The sequence below is a fragment of the Corvus moneduloides genome, chromosome 4 (genome assembly GCF_009650955.1).
Source record: "Corvus moneduloides isolate bCorMon1 chromosome 4, bCorMon1.pri, whole genome shotgun sequence".
Classification (NCBI taxonomy): Eukaryota; Metazoa; Chordata; class Aves; order Passeriformes; family Corvidae; genus Corvus; species Corvus moneduloides.
Window position 1 is genome coordinate 61,836,127 of NC_045479.1, and position 21,351 is coordinate 61,857,477.

Genomic DNA, 21,351 nt, shown 5'->3' on the forward strand with positions numbered 1-21,351 from the left:
AATGGGTGGGGTTTATACATTGTCTGCAACACAACAGACAGATTAGATTCAAGATTCAACATTTACCTACACATTTGTTTGAAATGGGGAAGTGAAAAAGACCTCTCTCTTGGAGATGGGTGCCAGTATTAAATATTTTTGGGTACCCGTATCTTATCTGTGATGGTGAGGACACCCAAGCAGCCTCCAGTGTGAATGAATGCCTGATGAAGACTGAGTTAAGCTGTCTCATGGACAAAACCCAGTTAAAACACTGCAATTCAAACTCAACCAGTCAGGATCCTCTCATGTCCCCTCCAGTACAGGACTGCCACTGTAATGTGCCCTTATATTGAATGAGGCAGGTGCATCGGCTGGCATCAGCTTCCATGGCTTCCAGAGTTCCTGCAGGCAGACAACCATCCCCTCAAAAGGATGGGGACATAGAAGTGAACAGTTTACTGTTACAGTGGGGATTACTGTAACAAGCATATATCAAACCAGGAGTCCCGTGGAAAGGAATTATATGTGGACAGATTCTTGGTAGATGTTTCAGAGATGTTTATTTCTCCAGCCGCATGGCTGGGGCTGAGCTCAGGAGCTCTGCAGTCACGGGACCCCAGGGTCCTTGCCCACACAGGGGAGCACAAACCAACCAATCGGGAAATGAGGCTGAGCAGGGGCAGGGAAGCTCCGTGTCTCCCTCCCAGGGCCCCTCTCCTAGGGCTACATGGCAGGGGGGGAGACCCCAACAGTTTACCACGGTTTTGGTGTGGACCCAAGATATAAGGGATTTAAAAGGGACTATAGTAAACATATCTAGAGTACAGGAGGGTGGGATAAGAGGTGGCATAGGATGGTCCTCCCAACTTTGGGAAGTGCTCCTGAGCTCTCATTTCTTTCTTCTCAGTCTTGATTTTTCTGTTCAAATATTTCCCCTAACTTTCCTGCAAGGATTTTCCCCACTTCTCAGTTCATCATTTCCACATGGTTCCTGAAGATATTTCTCCATCTTCTCCTGCCTGTTTTCTTCCTCCTTGAACATGTCAGCAGCATTTGCAGGCTGATTGCTCCTTGCCAGTCACTCAGACGCATTCCTGCTTTCCCTTTCTAGTGAGCTGCAGATGCATATTTTTTCTCATATCTTCCTGTTGGGACCTGGCTTTAGTTGGCTTTATTTGGGGTTTGCAGGGCTTTAACTATATCTGAATGCTTTACATGTCTACACATTTGGGGCCCAGGCCACTCTAATTATCCCTAGTCTCTATTATTCATGCATCAAAATCCTCACAAACCAGTAACAAATATAAGTGCTAAACACTTCCCTGACAGTTTAAGATTGCATTTTTTTTTGTTTCAAATTATTAGTGCACAAGAGGCCTCTCACTGCCTCGCTCACCTTGATGACAAAAAGGGGTCCCACGAGGACATCCCTCTTCCAGTGCCAGTAGGCAGGAGCACTGTGTTGTCACAGCTCTGTCACTTCCAATAATGCCTCTACAGAGCAACAGCCCTTTGCTGATATGAAACTTCTTTGTAACAGACTCTGTAACACTTGGAGATAAGGCCTGTAAGCTTCCATTTGAATAAATGCCTCTCTGATTATATGTTTTAAAGAAAAGGAATTTCTTTTGACAGCATATGGGTATATATTATTTAGTTGCCTACTGCTATTTGACTGTTTTAGCTCCTTTGAAAATCCGCTGGAATGGGTAATCCAAATATCTTTACTGATCTGGTTCTCCACGTATCTGTGTGTGGACAGCCAAGAAAGAGAGTATAATTGAAAAGCTCAAAAGAACACAACAGTGTACGTCCAGGTGCACTAGGTCAGCATTTTCTCCTTGTAGCATTGTTGTCATTCCTGTATCCCCACACCCTGCCCCCAGCAGTGGGCAGCAGCACTTCCCTGGGGCATTCTGCCAGTCTCACACATCTGCAGTTCAGTGGGGGTATCTTTATACTTAAGGACATTTCATGAAATTTTTCTTCCTCAATTAATTTTCCCAGCTGATTCTTGTAAACTTTCAGTGTCCATAATGTTCTGCGGTAAAGAGTTCCACAGCTTAGTTATCCATCAGTTGACAGGAAAAATAAAAAAAAGAAAATTATTTAAAAGCTTTCACCTGCTAGCTTCTTTTTATGGTTCCTAATTCCTGCATTGGAAATTACAGTGGACAATATTCTTACCCATGTACCTTCCACTTTTATCCAGACCCAATATCTGGTATGTCATGGCTTTGTGAGGATGAAGAGTCCTGCCCTCCTCAGTCTGTCCTGGTATGGTAGAGATTTGCTGCCTCTGCTCATCCCTGATCCCCCTGTCTGAGCATTTTGCAGATCTACTCTACTGAACCATAATTTCTGCTTCTAAAATCCATGCTGACTATCCCCAGTATGTATGTCATGTTTTCCAAGTGGCCACTAATTCAACATTTCTATCACTTTGCCAATACAGCCACCAACTTCCTGTTCTGCAGTAACTTTTTTCTCCTCTAAACTCTTTGAAAAATGATATAAAATTAACTATCTCCCAGCTTCTAGTACCAAAGAAATTTTAAACTAGAGGTTAGATAGTGCTGTTGAAATATCGAATACTACATCCTTAAGTTCCTTTAAAACTCTGTTACTGTTAATCCTTCTGATATGTTATCATGCATATAGCCTATTTTTCCCACGAACTTTGCTATCTCCATTTCAGTTTGAAAAAGAGCATCTGATCAATCTCTGTTAAAAAAGACTTCCAGTGTGGGAACCTCCCCAAACTCCTCCAAAGTAACTGTGTGTACAGAAGATTTGTTTTAGATTCTTTTCCTAGAATATCTCTGACTTAGATTCTGAGACTTTAATCAGACACTTCTCAGAGACTTTATTCTTTGATCATCTTCCTGGACTTCTGGTAGATTTCTTCCTTCTGATGTTTTTTGCAAAAGGATTAGTAGTTTTTATGCCTTTTACTAGATGTTTCTCAAATCTATTTTGCTCTTTTTTTTTTTGTTCTCCCTCATTATGCTTGAATTGAAAGTCAGATTGCCAGAGTTTAAAGCTGTCTTTGTTTCCCAAGCTCCAGAGCTCGCAAGGTACAGCTGTAGGGCTAATTCAAAGGGAAACATTTGAATTTTGTAAGGGCCCAGTTCTCCATTTGCTCTTATAAACAGTCACAGTGAAGGTTTGCAAATTCAGATGCTCTTGAGTGCTCTTGCATTTCCCAAGATACAGAGAAAAGAAAAATCAGTAAATTTACTCTCCAAACCCTTACAAAGAGGATGCAATATTTTAGTCCATGACTGCTGCATTTTATCTCTGCTGATGCAGCAGTCATAAATTCTATGATCCATATTGATAAGTGAAATGTTTGTTTTAGAGTATGAGAATAACTATATATTTCCTCCTGCTGGAGAAGAATCATGGTGCCTTCAAACATTGCCTCTGGCTGACTGCCCCAACACACACGGGAACTGTGTGACAGCACCTTGGAGTCCTGCAGCAGCCTTCATTCCACACCCTATGTCTGTGCTGTCAGCTCCCAGGATTTCACTGTGAATCTCACAGTGTGTTTAAACAGTTACCTCAGTGTGAAAGATTTTGACATCTTCTTAAAAAGAAGTATGGAAAGTACACCTGAAGGGTCATATGAAGATAAAATAATTAAAAGTAAACTAAAACAAATCCACCACTTCAAGCCTTCTGCTGGGACCCACACTGAGACCAGTGCACACAGGAACCTGTTCCCAGTGTGGTCTCCCAAGGCCATAGAGACCTGTGGATTAGATGTTCAGCCCAGATGCTCAGCACCAGCAGGAGAACACTCCTGACACTGTGAGCACCATTCCTTCTCTGGGTAGTAGGACCTGTTAGTCACATTGAAGGGTTTGCTCTATATACTACATCTTGTTCCTAAATCCCACTCGTGTTTGGAAATGGAAATCTTCAGGTCACGATTGTTTTCAACCCCAAACTCTTGACATTTATGGTAGGACACTTTCTGGATCCAGCATGGATACATCATTTAAAGACTGTATTTCAGTCCTGCTGTGTAAAAGCCATCCCTTCTCGGGATGGGAAGACCCTCTCTGCCACTGCCATGGGGATCTGCTGGTGTCAGCATGCATAGAGCTGGTGTGTAGGACAGGAATCAAGAAGAGCATTATCACGTCTTCACTTTCAAACATATGAAATTCACTCATTGTCTTTTAAAGCACACCAGACCTGAGCAGACTGATTTAGGCTCCATATATGACACTGTTTGAACACATGCCTTTTTCCTTCTGCAATGCAAACCAGCCTTCTGCTGTCAGACTTCTAATTTCACATATTTAAACACCCCGATAGGTTAATAACAGTGTCTAGGATCATAATGCTTGTAACAGCTTCAAACAGGCAACACTTCCCCATGTATCAGTACATTTTACTTACTACGTAGATAATATTGTGTAATTTGCTCAGGGAAGATTTATATTATGGCTGACACTGATGAAATATATGCAAGATATCTACGGTTTGTAAATAGATATGCACAAGATCTCTAAAGCTGCAAGCATGAATATTGTCAAAACATTCTCTCCCTTGTACACTCCAGGTAATATTAACTACTCAGACTGTGCTTCACAGTGTGACACTGCACTACTTCAGTACATTTGGCTGGGAAGGAATTTACTAAGTAAAGCTGCATATGAAACACCCCCTTCAACATCAAAGTCTGCACCTGAACTTAGATTTTACTACATAAATACATTGTAGAGAAAGACAACATGTATAAACCAGCCTGAGGTGCTGAGAGTACAGTTTCTCAAAATAAAGAATTAAGGTTTTGTTTTTCTTTTTTTTTTAATGGATAAACATTTCATTGAAAAGCACCTGGGTGTAATTTCCTCTGGATTTGCATTCGCCATGGGCTATCTTTGCTCCTACTGAAGTCAAGTGCAAAATTGATTGAATGGCACCGAGGCCAGTCCCTCTGCACACATTATAAAGAAACAGAGAGTTTTATTTAAAAACATCAAATAAAAACTGTTACAAGACGCAGTTTTCTTCATTCAAAAATATTCAAGGTGAATAGTTATTCATGGGCACATGTAGGACATTTTTGGTATTTCAGCATCCAGGCTCAAGCTGCAGAAATATGATCCTTGTTTCAAATACCAGAGCTTCAAAGTCTCAAATGTGACTGTATCCATTCTGTCTCTTATGTCCTCCCCAAACCAGTGCAGGGAGACTAAAAACTTTTGAGATGCATTTGTTCCATAAGTGGAGGGTTTTGCTATAGCCTATGACCATAGCCTCTGCTGGACGTACATGGCTAGGCAGCTGCATTAGTTCTCCTTGGTCCATGACCTGGAGTGGATCCATATCTAGTAGCAGTAAGGGAAGTGACTAGGGGGAAGGATGCTTTAAAAATCTTTCCCCTTGATCTACTGACACAGTAATCATCTGTATTCATCAGAGACTCAAAGTACATGATCGCTATGGTTGTCTGGTTCTTTAAAAACTTGTGGGAAATAAGGTATGGAAATATACAACATTATAACTGATGATTTTAAGCACATCAGTTTTGGGTGCTTTAAACACTCAAGCAGATCTGATTAAGCAGCCAAACTCCCTAGCTGTGTAAGAGGTTCTTGCTCATAATATTTCCAAATAAGATTGATTTCAGGATTTTTTTTTAGTTCCTTTCAGTAATTCAATCTGACATGAGTAAGAACAACCAGCAATCATATCATCAATGTAAACAGAGATTAGGACAGATAAATTGAACTGTTTACACTTCAATTGCAGTCCATGGAGATGTGGTGAATACAGTCAGTGGTTTCTGGGTGACAATTCACTGATCAATTGTACGTGCCTGCTTCCAGGTGAGCTGAATAGCTCTTCAGCTCCCACTGACTGTATTGACTGCATCCTCCATAACTATACTGGGACTTACTGGACACTTGAGTGCATATGTGCCCCTCCACATACAGACATGTAAACTGAAGTATTAACTTGCAAGCTGAATCCTGCCCCTCTCCTGCTTTTGTCAACCCTGCATTTCAGCAAACAAGGGACAGCTCTGACTGTGTTTGGAACAGAATCAAATTTTTGTTAAGAAAAAGATTATCAGCTAGAATATATCCTTGCAAATTATCTGAAGCAATTTATACGTGAGAAAAACTTTTTGAAGTAGGCCAGTGAATTAGAAGATACTTTCATTTTCTTCCAGGGCATACCTTAACTTTTGGTTTTGGTCTAATACAGTATTTCTGCAATGTAAATCCAAACTGCTTGAAGTGCCATGAAGGAAGTCGTAAGTGCTAAGTGTAGATGATGAAGGCCAAAGTACCCATGAGCTATCAACAGCTTTGTAATTAATCAGAAATTTAGTCATCACCCTAAGAGGTTTTGTCATGCCTCTTCTGTCTCCCACTCCACAGTTTAGGGATTTATGTTCCTTTGCTGTGGAAATAATAGGCCAGGTAGCAAAGGTAGAAATTTGCTATTGTAAAGAAAACAAATACTTTGGCTCCAGCTGTGTTAAAAATGTTATCTCTGCTCTGGTAAACAAACTGTGTATAGATGAGCCAGGATCTGGATGTTCTTATGCTCTGGATAGATCATGAATACCCCCGTGTGTAACTATAATCATATTAAAAGGAACTGGTAGCAGAAACAGTGTGTCCAGTAGAACCAGGGCAATGATCTTCCCTGTGCTCGGCTGGTGAAGCCACACCTGGAATCCTGTGTTCAGTTTTGAGCCCCTCCCTACAAGAAAGACTTTGAGGTGCTGCAGTGTGTCCAGAGAAGGGAACAGAGCTGGGGAAGGGTCTGGAGCACAAGTCTGATGAGGAAAACTGAGGGAGCTGGGGGTGTTCAGCCTGGAGAAAAGCAGACTCAGGGGAGACCTTATCACTCTCTACAACTGCCTGAAAGGAGGCTGCAGACAGGTGGGGGTTGGTCTGTTCTCCCAAAAAGCAAGCAACAAGATAAGAGGAAATTGCCAGGGGAGGTTTAGATTGGATATTAGGTAAATTTTTTTTTACTGAAATTCCAAGGACTGGAAGAGGCTGTACATGGAAGTGGTGGAGCCACCATCCTTGTTGGTATTTAAAAGATGTGTAGGTATGGCTCTTAGGGACATGGTTTAGTTGTGGACTTGGCAGTTCTGGATTGATGCCTGGACCTGATCTTAAAGGTCTTTTTCAACCATAATCATTCTATGAATCTATGATTTTGATGTTATTCCATTTGTAGTTCTTACCTTATAGCATTGTCTTTTTTGACAGCTTACCATTTCTGAATAAATAATTGTTCAGCATGTCTAATCTTTTTAAAAAGGTTTACCGGTAAAGCCTACTTAAGCCTTCTTAAATATGACTCTTTTTATGTTTTTAGAGTTTACAATTCCCTCAGCATGTCTGTTTCCAAAGTACATGAGTTTCCATTTATATACCAACCCTACAGAAATCTGATCTCACACAGTGCAGTTGCAGTGGAGTTAGTCTAATACTTAAAATAAAATAATGATTGTGAAATAAATTTAATATAATGTTAACAGAATACGGGCTACAGTAAATTGATGTAGCTGGAAGGAATTAGAAGGCAGATAGCTTTAGAGAGAGAAGATGGCAGTTCAGCTTTGTCAGCCAAGGGGTATCTCAGATACTTTTGCTCAACAACTGCTTTTCTTTTTCTGGTCAAAGTCCTCTTCACCTACATGCAAACACCTCAGAGGTATTCAAGGAACAAGCAGATTTCAATCACAAAATGCATGATCATCTGCTGTGTAATAAACCGCATGCTTATGCTCTTGCATTAGAAAGGCCTACATGTGCTCATGGGAAGCAGTATCAATTAAACCAGATTTTAGTATTTTGTTTGTTTAAGCCAATATTTCTAATATAGAAGCACCGTTCCAGTATAGCACATCTGAAAAGAAAAACATTACTGCAGGTATTGCCCTTGTGTTTTTGGAATTATTTTGTCCCTGATGGACCTAAGCAGGATGTATATTAGTGTGAGATGTATTCTGTTATTCTCCAGCCTTGCAAAAATGCTCAATATGGCCCCAAAAGACTATTTGCTTCTGTATAAGTTGTGTCCAAACATTTAAAATGCAAATGCACTCTGTATGATAATTTCAAATTCAGAAATATCATCAAAGTTGGAATGGAAAAATTTTGTGAACTTTGGATTTTTCTTCTTTTGATCTGCCTCCACTGCCCTAGAGCCATTCGTATAATTGTATTTTCTCTTTAATTAGTACCAAACTATTCATGGTATCTTGGATACATCACATGCAAATCCTAAAGCAAATTTAAACAATAAAGCACAATGCACTGAAATTGCAAGGGGAGGTAAGTCACAGCAGATGGGGAGACCATAAACAAATTTCTTAACACTTTTTCAGTTTGCATTCTCAAAAAGTATAATTTTCTTCTGATAAATATTTGTTTTCTTTGGATGGAAAATAATGAAGAGGAAGTGATTTTGGTTTGTGAGTAATGCAAAGGTAACTCCCAGGAGTGGGACCTAAGCAATAAAAATCACAGGGATTCCAAGCCAAACAGATGTGCCCCTGCTGACAGTAGTTTGGGAAATAATTTTTTAAAAAGTAGTTATACTCTCATTACATCAGTGCTGCATTCCTATTAAAAGATACGTTTCTTGTACACATTTCTTTTAGATTATGAGTGACGTTCTGTTTACCAGTTGGAAGAAATTATTTATCTTGGCAACAAATTCTGTCATGCAATTTGTCAAATGCTAGTTTGATGCTAGTTATTAACCAGAACTTTATGATTTTGACTGTAATTCAAAACTAGAAAATTAAATGTGGAATTCAAGCAACATCTCTAACTCAACAACCATAACACACAGATTTTTAGCTGCTACACGCAACGTTTTGCCTATAGCACCTGCACAGCTGCATACACATAGCTCTGCCTGTGCTGTATGTGTGACATATGCTTACTGAAATGGCAAATTTAACCTGTAGATTTGTGGATTTAGTGTCCCTTGACTAATAATGTTCTTTAGTAGGATATTACTGGCACTGATGTCATTACAGCATAATGATGCCATTAAAGCTTTACACATAAAAGAATACCATGGTGTCACTGATATATCCATATGGTAAATTTATTCTTCAAGACATCTAGACTCATAATTGAGATTATGAGAAGTCTGAGCAAATTCAAGACTGTATTCCTTACAAATAATTTGAAATATTTTCACACAGATGTTTCAGTTAATGCTGTAATGGAAAGAAACAGCTACATAAAGTGTTTTCAGGGGGATGGTAGATATTTCCAATTTGTAATCTCTAATGGGAATAACCAATGAACTCAAGCTTTAGCAGCCACTCTTAAATTTATCTTCATTAGCACTTTCCAAACAGACTTTTGCCAAACGTTCTACAACCTTATAAAGCCTACCGAGCTACAGCCACTTTCTCTAGCATTTTTCAACTACGTCCAGGTACTGAGGTTTTTTACACAGAAGACACAAACTTGTGCCAAATTTTCTCTTTGACTAAAAAAAACTCTCAAACCCCAAACCCAATTTTACAATTCTACTGTACCACGTGGCTAGCTTTCCTCCTGGTTCCTCCTCTGGCCCAACAAGGGTGGACACAGAATGAGTTTTGTCCTTGAATTCGAGACCTCTGCCTCAATGTGCAGTGTGCTGCTGGGATCAAGTGTGATGACTGTTTACCCTGTCTTATTAAGCTGTTGATGAGGCTGCAGGAACTGACAATTGAGAATTGTACATCAGTCAGTTCAAATGAGCTAAGCATCACTTGATTAAACAGTAAAGTCTAAACACACTGTGTAAGGAATAGAAAAAAAGTGGGTTTCTCTGGTGTCAATTCATCCAATTCAGAGCTTGTGAAATATGCAGTAGTTAGCACCATGGACTCTCACGTATGTCACTTGTCATACAGCTCTGAAAAGGAAAGACAATTCTGCTGATTCAAAGATTTTGCTGCATAGGACTGCATGTGATTTCCTATCCAAGACAAGGCAGGGAGATGGTAGAAGGAAAGCTGATAAAGATAAGGGTGGCAACAAGATGATGGCTTTAAGTAATCATGTCCTGGACAGATGCTGAATTCAGAGAATTCAACACGAACAATGTGCATACAGATATAAAAGAGGATAATTTGAGAATACTTTACAAATGCCATTATTTTGTGTGTTAGTTCTAAGGTAAGTGCTGTGAAGTGAAAATGTTGTTTAGTATTTCATCCAGTGGCATTAAAAACATGGGCTTTTTAGGGAGTAGCAGGACAAGGCAATGTTTTTACAGCTTTGTCTCCTGTATCACTAGCTCTCAGGTACAAGACCTCACTATCTCCAAGTCTCTTATTCTTTCTCTTCAAATTCACCAAGCAGAAAGAGGTCTCCTCACTCCTTTATCCTCTAGCTGCTGACCAAATAAAACACAGCAGCTGCTGCAACTGCTTGTCAGCTCCATGCTGAGTACCATGTGTTTATTGATTTGTCAGTACACAGGTTGTCACCCACCAAGCATGGGGTCAAACTGATAACCACTGGGCTCTCGCTGCTGTTTTTCATCCAGTGGTTATACTAATTTGGGACTCTTTTGTGAAAACCAGTCAGTGTCAGACCTCTCAGGAAGATAGGGCATTTAGGTCTCTTTTCTTGTGTTAGATCTGACTGAAGTGTGCCCATTGGCAAGAACATTTCTGAGAAGGACGTGACAGACAGTAGGACAGCAAGATTGCACATGCCTCATTTCAAGGGGAAGCCAAGCTAAAAATCTTGTTCTACAGAAGAGTCCATAGGGTAATTTTATTAAATATCACACAAAGCTAAACTGAAAGATGTCTGCATCTCTTTTTTTAATGTGGCATATCTAACAGAGCTTCATGTGTTTCTGCATATGACAGCCTAGGTGGGCACTTGTAGGGCAACCCAAAACACAGGTTCTCTGAATAAATCACCCTGCAAGCACCTTTCTCTGTCCCACCAGTATTTAGTGGAGAGAGCCACCTATATAGATACAACTAGGAAAAAGGAATCTGATCCAAATTGACTCACGTGACTGAGTTTTAAACAAAGTGTCTTTAACATGCAGAAGGCTATTAAATGCTAAGAAAGAAATTATATCATCAAATTTTATTTGGTGCAACCTAAATAAATTTGCTGTATCCCTTACTTGTACTGCTTTTAAGTTTATTACTTTAATTCATTAAGTCTATTATTACTTTGAGTTTTTAAGACCCTGTAAGGCTCTCATCCTGCCAGCTAGGTGTATGCAACTCTCCTGATGCCTTTTGAAGACTATGAAGAGAGATTGCTTCCAGAGATACGTTTGTCTCTACTACAATCTCCTTGTTCTTCCCACTCCCTCCAGCTCTCCAGTTGAAGCTTCCTCTTAACACCACTTGACACAAAGATATGCAGTCACACAGACCTCACAGAAATTGGGCAAAGTCTGAGAGAAATTCAACCCAGCATAGCTGGGCATATATGGGTTACCCAATTCCACTGTGCAAATGGCATTGGGCGGGAAATCAGTGCCTCTTAATGGGAGATGCACTTTTTCTACTGCCTGGTCAGGGAAGCCTCACAGTTGCTTTGCAGCTTGTCAGGAAGCACATCCACACTTCTCTCAAGGTATGCACAAGTAGGCTGGGAATGCACAGTACAAAAAAGTGAAGGGTTACCCCAGAAAATGCTGAAGTAGCAAGTTGTGAGATGGGGAGCAACACAGGTTGTCACCTCTGTGCAGCATCATGCTGGGTCATACAGGTGACTTCGTGTAGAGTATCTTAGGTGTCCCTAAGATGGAAGTGGTGGTACAACATGTCCATACCCCTGGAGTGCCTTCAGAGCAGAGGCTTGCTTTAGTGGAGAGGAAGAACAGTTGACTTTTCACTGTGATATCTTCTCAGATAAAACCCCTTTGTTCAGGGGAGAGGAGTTATCTATCAGTTTATCAACTCATGATCTGTCACACAGAAAAACTTCCTTACTATTCCTGGACAGGACATTTTATTTGTCAAAGTGTAAAAAGCTTATTTGTAAGCCTGAAAATAAATAACCCATGCCAGGCCTAGATTTTGAAAAAAATGTAATGTTTCCTAATCCAGAGAAATCACCTTGGCTCTCTTTTAGGTAAGAAAAAAATCCAAAGCAACACATTCTTTGAAGGCCTATTCATCTTCATTTATACTTTTTCTGTCAAAGGATACTGGACACAAGGAAATTACTTTTTGATCTAAAATGGCAGTTTCTGTCTTCTATAACAGACACATGCCAGGAGACAACATGCTGGTGATGTTGGTGTCAGAACAGCATAAAGCAGTTGAGAAAACTGAAGAGACTAATTTCTGTCTTTTGTGGGATTCTGTAACGCAATTTGATAAAACTCATAATAAAACTCCCTTTTGCCTTTTCTCTTTTGCACAGCAGAATATCTGTAAAATAATCAAATTCACAATCTCTAAGTAACAAAAAAGTTGCCAGCCAGGCAATGTTATCATGGAAGTATGATGGAAAGAACCACACAGTGCCAACATTTAGGGATACTTCCAACTATTCTGCTACAGTGCTAGAGTTGATGTTGTAAAACTCTCCATGTAACCAATTTCATGGTCCAGGTGGAATGAAATGCAATGTATATTAAGCATACATTACAAGAGAGGAGAAGCAATGAGATTTGTAATATTTTCAGCTGTAACCTTCTAAAATGGGATGGTCTAAATACAGCCTCTGGGCAAGAGAAATCATTGCATCCACACTAGCCCTGGAAGAGGCAGAGGGTGGAAGTATAAATGTGAGAAAGTACTTATCCTGCAAGCTGCCCTCATTACTTTGCTGGCAAAGGCGGTTCTGAAACTGTTCCCTAACCACCCCAACTTGTGCTACTAGAGGTGAGAAAGCTGCTATCATTCATTTGTTGCTGAAGACAGAATGTAACTTATGACCCCTCAAAGTAAAATTTTCCTATGTATTCAGAATATCCAATTACTATGCTTGAGATTACAAAGATGTAAACCAAATATCCATCAAATTTTATACAAAAACTGTATCTTCAGTACTCAGGCACAATAATTTTTCCCTGGTTTCACTTCTGTTTTACAAAGTTCTTCTCTGTGCTGGTTTTGACTGGGATAGTTACACCTGCCTGCCTGTGAGAAGCGGTGAATGAATTGTTTTGTTTTTCTTGTGTGCGTAAGACTTGTCCTTTACCTATTAAATGGTCTTTATCCAACCCACAGGTTTTCTCAGGTTTACTCTTCTAATTCTTTCCCCCATCCCACTGAAGGAAACTGAGTGGCTGTGTGGGGATCGCTTTATGTCTGGGCTATACAGAGTTTGTAAATGGATGGGATTTTCTACAGGTGAAAATGCCTTTGTCACAACCATGATGGATGATGTTCTTGCCTGACAGGCATGTGGGGATGGTGGTCACAGCAGAGTCCCCTGCTAACAGACACAGGAGTTGGGCTGTGGATTGCCACCACGAGCCATTTTCTTTCCTCTGTGTAACCCTCAGCTGTGACTGAATCATGAGAATATATTTAAGATGTTCTTGGCAGCCACTTCTACAGCTGGTAATGCAGGGAAGGATGAAGCTCTGCTCTGACAGCAGTTTCAAGAGCATTGTCCACCACTAGTGATGCTCTCCTGTGGCAGACATCCACCCAGGCAACAACTCTGGCAGCAACCTGACAACCAGAAAAGCAAGACTAGGAAAAATAATGCATATTATCTGCGTATTATTTCATTCTCCTCTTGGTGAACAAAGTGCATTCTCCCACAGTGATCTGTGGATGTTGGGATGGGGAGACAGACCCCTCCCAGCAGTTTCTTCCTCTCCAAGGGCTGACACAGGTCCACATCTGCTCTTCTGCCACCACAGGCTGCCTATCACCCATTTCACACTTCCCAGTCATCAGCTTGTGGAGGGCACCATGACCTCATGAATTGCTGGGGCTCAGCAGTAGCCTTTTGCCAGTAACTGATGCTGTCTGGCAGGAACCAGAGCTACTGATGTGGTTCCTGGCAATATGGAGAACTCCAGCAAGGATTACTCTGCTCAGTGGCATTTGTGCTGCCTCACATGAAGGAAGATACAGGAGCAGAGCTTCTCCTCTAAGCCTGTTGTCTGTGGCTGTGAAAAGAAAGAAGCACACCCAGCAAGTGACTCATCCTGTGCAGCTCAGGCACTCATCCCAGCACGGCAAACTCTCTCCTTGGAGGTACAAACCTCCACTCCCTCCATTAATGATGAGGAAGCCTAGAAGACCAGTTTATACTACATTAGTTTTCTGAAAGCAAGGCCTGGTGAGATGGCTTTGGGCCTTAGCTTTCCACTGAGCAAAATATCTGCTTTTTAATTCACAGTGAAATACATAGTATATACAGGACTGTACAGAGGACTCCCACAGCCTTTGCATTACATCTGCCCTTTTAGGATATTTATTTGCAGAAAACTGCTTTTTGAGCCAGGCTGGTCAGTTTGCTGGTCAGAGGAAGCTACCAGTCTATAAACTTTCTAAAGAGTAAAATATATATAATGAAGTCTTTCTGAGTTATATTCGTCTTCATTAGATGAGAGAACAGCAGCTGTATGTCTACCTGATTGTAATATTTATGTCACCTCAGAGGACAGTAGAAGATAAAATGATTTTCTCCTACAAACACCTGAATGTTGACATTTTCAGAATTAAGATTTTCCAAAGATGCCAAGTATGCGTGTCAACAATAAAACAGAGGAATAGATACATGACAAGGTTTGGACACAGGACAAAAGGAGTTTAGGACATAGGACGAGGGCATAGGACAAAAGGAGTTTAGATTTTTAAATTTTTATTTTATTTGCAACCTTTTTTCAAATGTAGAACCAGAGAGGGAAGAAGGAATTAGAGAGGAATGGCAGAGACCCTGGCCTTGAAGAGGAAGCCATGAATGGGGGTCATTGAACATGGGGGTCTTGAATATTTCCTCATGTAAACTGTCTGCCCCGAGCTCCAGTCCCAGTGGGGGCCTTTAATTGCTATGTGAAAGCAAGTAATATTAATTGAATCGAGTATGTATTCACTTGCTGTGAGTATCATGCCAGTAAAACCTCATCACTCAATGTTCACGAGCAGCAAACACTGAGTGCACCTCAGCCCGAAATGGTTCAGTTATTGAAACTACAAACTGATTAAAGGGAAATTTTCTGTAATGTTTGACTCATTTTTATTAATGGGAGTAAATCAAAACTTTCCTCAAAAAAGCAAATTCTTAGTAAGTCCTTCCCTATTCAACTGAGTTTTTTAAGGATAGCATGCCAATACAAGACCCAAACCTTGAAAAGGCTCTTTAGACATAAGAAAGATTTGTTAGTTTCCAATGCAGAAACACATCTAAATCGCTTATTTTTGACTTTCTGTGTTTTAAAAGCAGTGAAGAGAGGCAAAAAGCCTTTTTCTCTCCCATACAGAAGGATAACAAGGTATTCTTTGCTTGTGATACCCCTTTGAATAATTTGTAGAGGTAATTACAGGAAAAGATCTCTGAAGACTTAGATTCAGTATTCTCCCAATTTCCAACAACAAAAACTTGGAAAGTTTCCACTTATTTTTACCAAGATGTTAATTTTTATATCAAAGTGTCCTAAAAGTTAAGTAACAGCTGTGTAATTTGCCATAGAAAAGGTTTTTAATCTGAATTAGTTACTTTTTCCCTTTATTTCTCTTGTCTATTAACTATACCAACAAAAGCCAAAAACTGATCAGAGATGCTAAATCCCTGAAATCACTTAGATTACCTTTCTAGCCTTCCATCAAGCTTTGTGATGAAGTGTATTCATCCAGAAGCTGCTGGTTGTAAATTATTGAGCTGAAACTTTTAGACTGGTGTGTCTCTATGAGAATTTAGTATATATATCCATTCACGCAGGCCACACATTAGCCCTCAGTTTATTTTCTGTTCAAGGTTCACATAAAAAATTGCACCTCACACTTCTAGACACCTGCATGTGACAAGAAGAAACTCAGTAAGAATCAAAACTACAGTACCCTTATAATGGAGTCCTGGGTCAATGCAATGGCTCATTTTGGCACACGGCTTTTGTGATGTCTCCACACTCACTTGGGCAAACCATCATAAGTTTAACTTTGGCAGAGAAAACCCAAAATTTTTTTCCAAAATAACAATTGTACTCAGAGGCTACAAGATGATTACAGGAGTCAGAGGACCAGTAGCTCTGCTGTGGGTAGCAATTTCTCTCACATTCAGGAAACAAAGGAGCCTTCTGGAAGCAAGTGCCCTTCATTGTCACTCCAATCACCCAGCTAAACTAAGCTAAGGAGAGAGCTCTGAAAATTATTGAAAAGGTTAAAAAACTAGATCTGAAGTAACAACTCTATGTGGTAGCTTGAAATATGTGTTCATCTGTTCTCTGCTGCCACACAAATAACAAGAGCTGCAGATAAGCATGTTTCCTATTCCTCACAGAACACCACTGTTTTAGCACAGAGAGCAGCTTGGTGACTCAGAGCACAGCCAACCAGCCAGGACCAGGCAGGCTCAGAGCTTACTTCCTACCACAGGGAGCCAAAGACACACTCTAATCCAGAAGATTTGCTTCCACATTCCTGTATCTTCAAGTGATAAGTTCAGTATTGGGTTTAGTAAACAGGCATTGGAATTATGAATGCCACTGCTGAGCTTGTGTAATCAGGCTGAAGACAGCCTAATGCAATGACTACATTGCTAGAGATTTCACTGACTACCTTCACAGTCCCCCCATAACACCTGGGATTATACTAGGGATCACCAAACAACCTGGAATCACTTTAAAAGAGTCGCTAAGAACTCAAGCAGAAGCAGGCGTACATTAGCAGATTTTGTTACCAAACAGAGTCATGTAGGACCACTCAGGTGGCACAGAAGCACAGACTGAATGAAAACCCAAAACCAAACAGACCTGAGATTTCTTAGAGTGAATGTCTACCCTTACAACTCCTCCTGTATGGAGGATGTTGAGTTTGGTCCAAATTAATCTGGAGGACAACTGGGGAGACAGCTTGAGGCATTAGGAGATACCTGCAAGTGATAGGATTTTTCCTGACAATCATACACAATACAAAATTGTGCTTCTTCTAGTCGAGACAAAATGCAGATTTTCATCCCATGGTTGCTACTTAGAATTGTGAACCTACTCTTTTTTTCTCACAAACTATCCCATTAACATGAACAGTGCTATTTACGTATCTGCAAGGCTTACTAGTGTGATTAAGAGTTGCTGGATTAAGCTGTGTGTTTGCAGTGTGATCTTTATTTTAGGTCCGTGGGAGCAGAGTCCTGAGATTGCACAGAGACATGTTGGTGTGAAATGCTGAGGAAAGAGCATCTGCTGAGCTCTGTGAAAAACAGATAAAGAAGTAGGGGAGAGATAGAGCAGATGAATGGGCAGAATGATAAAATAGTCTCATAACAAGCCCCAGACATTTGACTACTTATTTTGAATTATTTTAGTTTTGATAGCCCCCAAAGAGCACTTTAAAGTGCTTAATTTGCTTTGCTCCATTGATTTTAATTAATCTTGCCCTAGGCTTTCAAACTTGATGAGCACAGAGAACTTAAGAAAAAAAAAATAGCAGCCTACTTTTTCACTGTATTAAATTCCTTAACTGCCTCAAATCAAGGGCGACTGCAGTGCAGCCCTGGACATGAGCACTTGTCATGCCCTGGGCACTACCCTTGTAGGGGTAATACCTTCACGGGCTGAACTCAAAGTAGAAGAGAAATATCTGCTGCTGAGGCCTTCTGAATGGAGCTGATCCAGTTCCTTTCCCTCCAGCCAAGAAGACATCTAATACCTGCTTGCAGAATGAGTAGTTCTTTCCATAGTCACAGTTCCACAGTGGCCCAAAGTTACACAGACATCACACGTTTGTATTGTGAGAGGCTCCTGTCAGCACAAAGCAGATGAGATTTTGCTCTGCACAGGAGGAGGTGCCTTGGCTTTAGGAAGGAAGGACGATTGACAAACGAAAAATTATAGGATCCTCTGTCCTCCCTGGAATGACCGACCCAAGGCAGCCCCTTCAGTAAGACATCTCCTGGGATCTTTTAAAGGGACCAATAATAACTGATGATGACTGCAGCATGGGAGAGTGGCACTGGCTTCAAGTTCATCTAATGAAGGTGAATTTGACTATTGTCAAGTAGTTGAGTGCTGTCTAACCAGGTGTTAAACACCTACATAATTCTAAAATCTTGTTCCAGAGTTACTAAATTTGACATTTAAGAGATATTTTCTTTCAGCAACTTCCATTAAAGAGTCAGAAATCCCAGAGGGATAGGGACCTTCTGTCTGACAGCACAGCACTGCCACCATGCATGGGATGTGCGATGGGACCAGGGACTGAAGTGAAGATGTGCCATTTTCATGCTTTCCCAACCAAGCAGAAACAATATCAATCAGGTGACCAATTTGCCATCACTTCTGCCAAACTCTAGATGTGGACATGTAATCTCTTTTTGATTCAGTTGAGAGCAGCAACCTCCACAGAAGCCCCCAATCCCTCATCATCCCACTACTGAGAAGGGCTGCTGAGTCCTGGGTGGAATGCAGGACCACCACTTTGTGGGCAGCGCCATGGGAGGAAGGGGATGCTCTGATAGGACCAGGCTGTGGTAAGGGGCCCCAGTCCATCATGCAGGAGAATAATAAGGTCAGTCATCCACTGGGATTTACACCTTGTCCTCCTAAAGGGCAAATCGCTGACCAGCATGAACTAATCAGTGGTTAAACTGTTACTCAGAAGCTGTAATTTAACATTCATGACTTCTCTAATTACTTCTTTCTCATCCTGCATCTTGCCTTTTGGGAAAGGTTATTAGAAGGTCGCATGTTTTAGATAACAGTTACTTAAATCTCCTGCCTATGAATAGGCAACCTCAGATTTTTTATGTCTATAATTCTGAGTGTGGCTATCTGCATCCTAAAAAAAGAGAGGAAAAATAATTTGCTTCAGCAAAAGAAGGTATTGATAATGTATATCCACAAGAGACTTATAAAGAAATCCACAAATAGATTAAAGTAATTCATTAAGAACATTAATCAGTTTTGGACTATCCCACACTGTAATAATCAATCATTTTAATTAAAAGGAACCATGCATTCTTTCCCTGTCTTTTACCTCAGCCCATCTTTGCAACACAGCTGATCAAAGACGTCATATTTCAAAGATGCTGAGTACAGTTTCTACAATCTTCATTAAACAATTTCACAAAGCAACAATATCCTCTGTATTGAAGCACCTGCCTTCTTAGGGAAGCTTTTGCTTTTGCTCAGGAGAAAATGATCAGATAATTGTTCAGCAACCTCAAATTCCTGTGCTCTGTGTAAGCGAGGAGAGAGGTCCCAGCTACCTTACAACAAGGTGTATGGGCTCACCCTTGTTTCTCTGGGACAAACCTGGTTTTCCACACACGCCCAGACAGGAAACACTACTCAACAGCTGGCCTTCCTGTGTGTCCCCAGAGGGCTGGACCTCCCAGAGGTCTCCATCCTGCCCAGTACTTTTCCTTCAACAGCTGCCAGGAGCAGACAGCACAGAAAGAAAGGAATGATCACACAGGGGAAGTACATAGGGATATTTCCCCACTCTGCAGTGTGTTACAGGTCAGGGACTTCTCGAGCCAAAGGCAGTGTTTAATTGGCCAGGATGGATTTTTCATGCAATGCATTCCTCCAGTCCCTTTTTGAATCATGTAAAAAGCTGAGATGAATTCTTTCTTTTTAATATCAGCTGCTTTGTTCTGCAATTTTCAGAGCAATCTAGCACTAAAAATTATGGGAAAGAATGAAACATTTTGTCTCATAATAAGCAAGGAAAGAGTTTTGTTCCACTCATCAATGTGTTGCAGTCTTCTAAGATCAAAGAGCGCTGCTACTTTCCTTTTAGGAGCACAAGGAAGAATGAAGAAAAAAAAAAGAAAACACATCTATAAAGTAGCTGTATCTTCCTTTTCTTAAGTTGATTCTGCTGCTTAGCTGCTATCTGCCTCTGCCGATCAGCATGAAGTTTCAAAGGAAGTCTGGCTTCAATGATATCTAATGTTGATTTAATTTAAGATAGAGAAAGACAAGGGTGTAATAGGGAGAATCAGTCAACAAGAAAGGCATAAGTCAAATGTTGTAGCAGGGAAGATTTTTCAGCTGTCCTTTTCTAGAATAAGAGAAACAAGAGGCAAATGGATCAGTCACAACTATGATTCTTGCACTCCTTAAACTGCTACTCAAAGAAAGGGACTCGGAGGGATTGTTTCATTTTTCACCACCCCATGAGATAGCAAATAGAAGCAGCAGACATGGTTCAACAGCAGGTTCAAAAAGCCACTGGCAGAGTTCTATTTGAGAACATAAGTAAATCATAGCATGAAAGATAAACAGTGATGTGGCCTGTAAACACTGTAGGAACAGATGGATCAATGAAGGGTCGCTTCTCTATAGACAGAAAGTTACACTTGAGCATGAAATCCCCAACCAAAAGTAGCGGTGCTAATTATATTTATATATGACCTGAGAAAAATATAGACAAACACAAAAAAACATTACTTACATTACTTAAACCTAGAAAAAACCCAGGAGGATCTCCTCAAGAGAACCCAGCTGAAACAATGTGACAGCTGGGTAACAGACAAATGTGAGGGAAATGGTCTGAATGACTCTTTTGCATCGCTAGTATGGAAATGCAATGCAATCACAAAAGCCCTGCGTCCATGCTCAGTATGGACTTCTGCTTGCAGAAACAGTCAAAACATTGGGATGCAAAAGGAACAGGACAGAAAATTCTTAACTCATAAGGTCCCAAAGTAAACAAAATGCTCACCCTTGCTTTCAACAGCACATCTGTTTGGAGCTTCATATGTCAAAAAATAGAGTTTAACTAGAAAGAGTTCAGAATGGGATAGTGCAAATATTAATGGACATAGCACAATAAAGGCAAAAAATAATTCTTGCATCAGAGACAAACTGAAAAGCTTGTGACTCTTTAGTGAACAAGTGAACAAAAGCTGATATACTGAAGAAAATTGTTCTCTACCCTGCCATAAATCAAAAGGAAAGTAACATTTGAAGTATTTAGAAGGCAGCACTTATCTACATTTGAGGGAATGCTATCTTTTTAATGAGAAAACAAAAAGGCTAAATAGCCCATGGATATCCTTATTTCAAGGTATCAAGTAAGAAAGAGCCTTACAGAGTAAACAAGAGGATCAAACACCTACAGAGCTAGCAATACATGCTGACATTAGGTAAAATTAAACAGAAAAATAAACTTCTATCTATTTTTCTAAGCTAGCCATTAGCTTGATCACTGTAAGATTTTTACAGTTCCTTGTGTTTCCTGGAATATACACC

General features: G+C 40.4%; 1 protein-coding gene across 3 annotated transcripts in view; it reads right to left on the reverse strand.

Annotated features, from left to right (window-relative positions):
* Window positions 1-21,351, reverse strand: part of LHFPL3 (LHFPL tetraspan subfamily member 3) — a 244,467-nt gene that overhangs the window by 100,021 nt on the left and 123,095 nt on the right. The window lies entirely within an intron of this gene.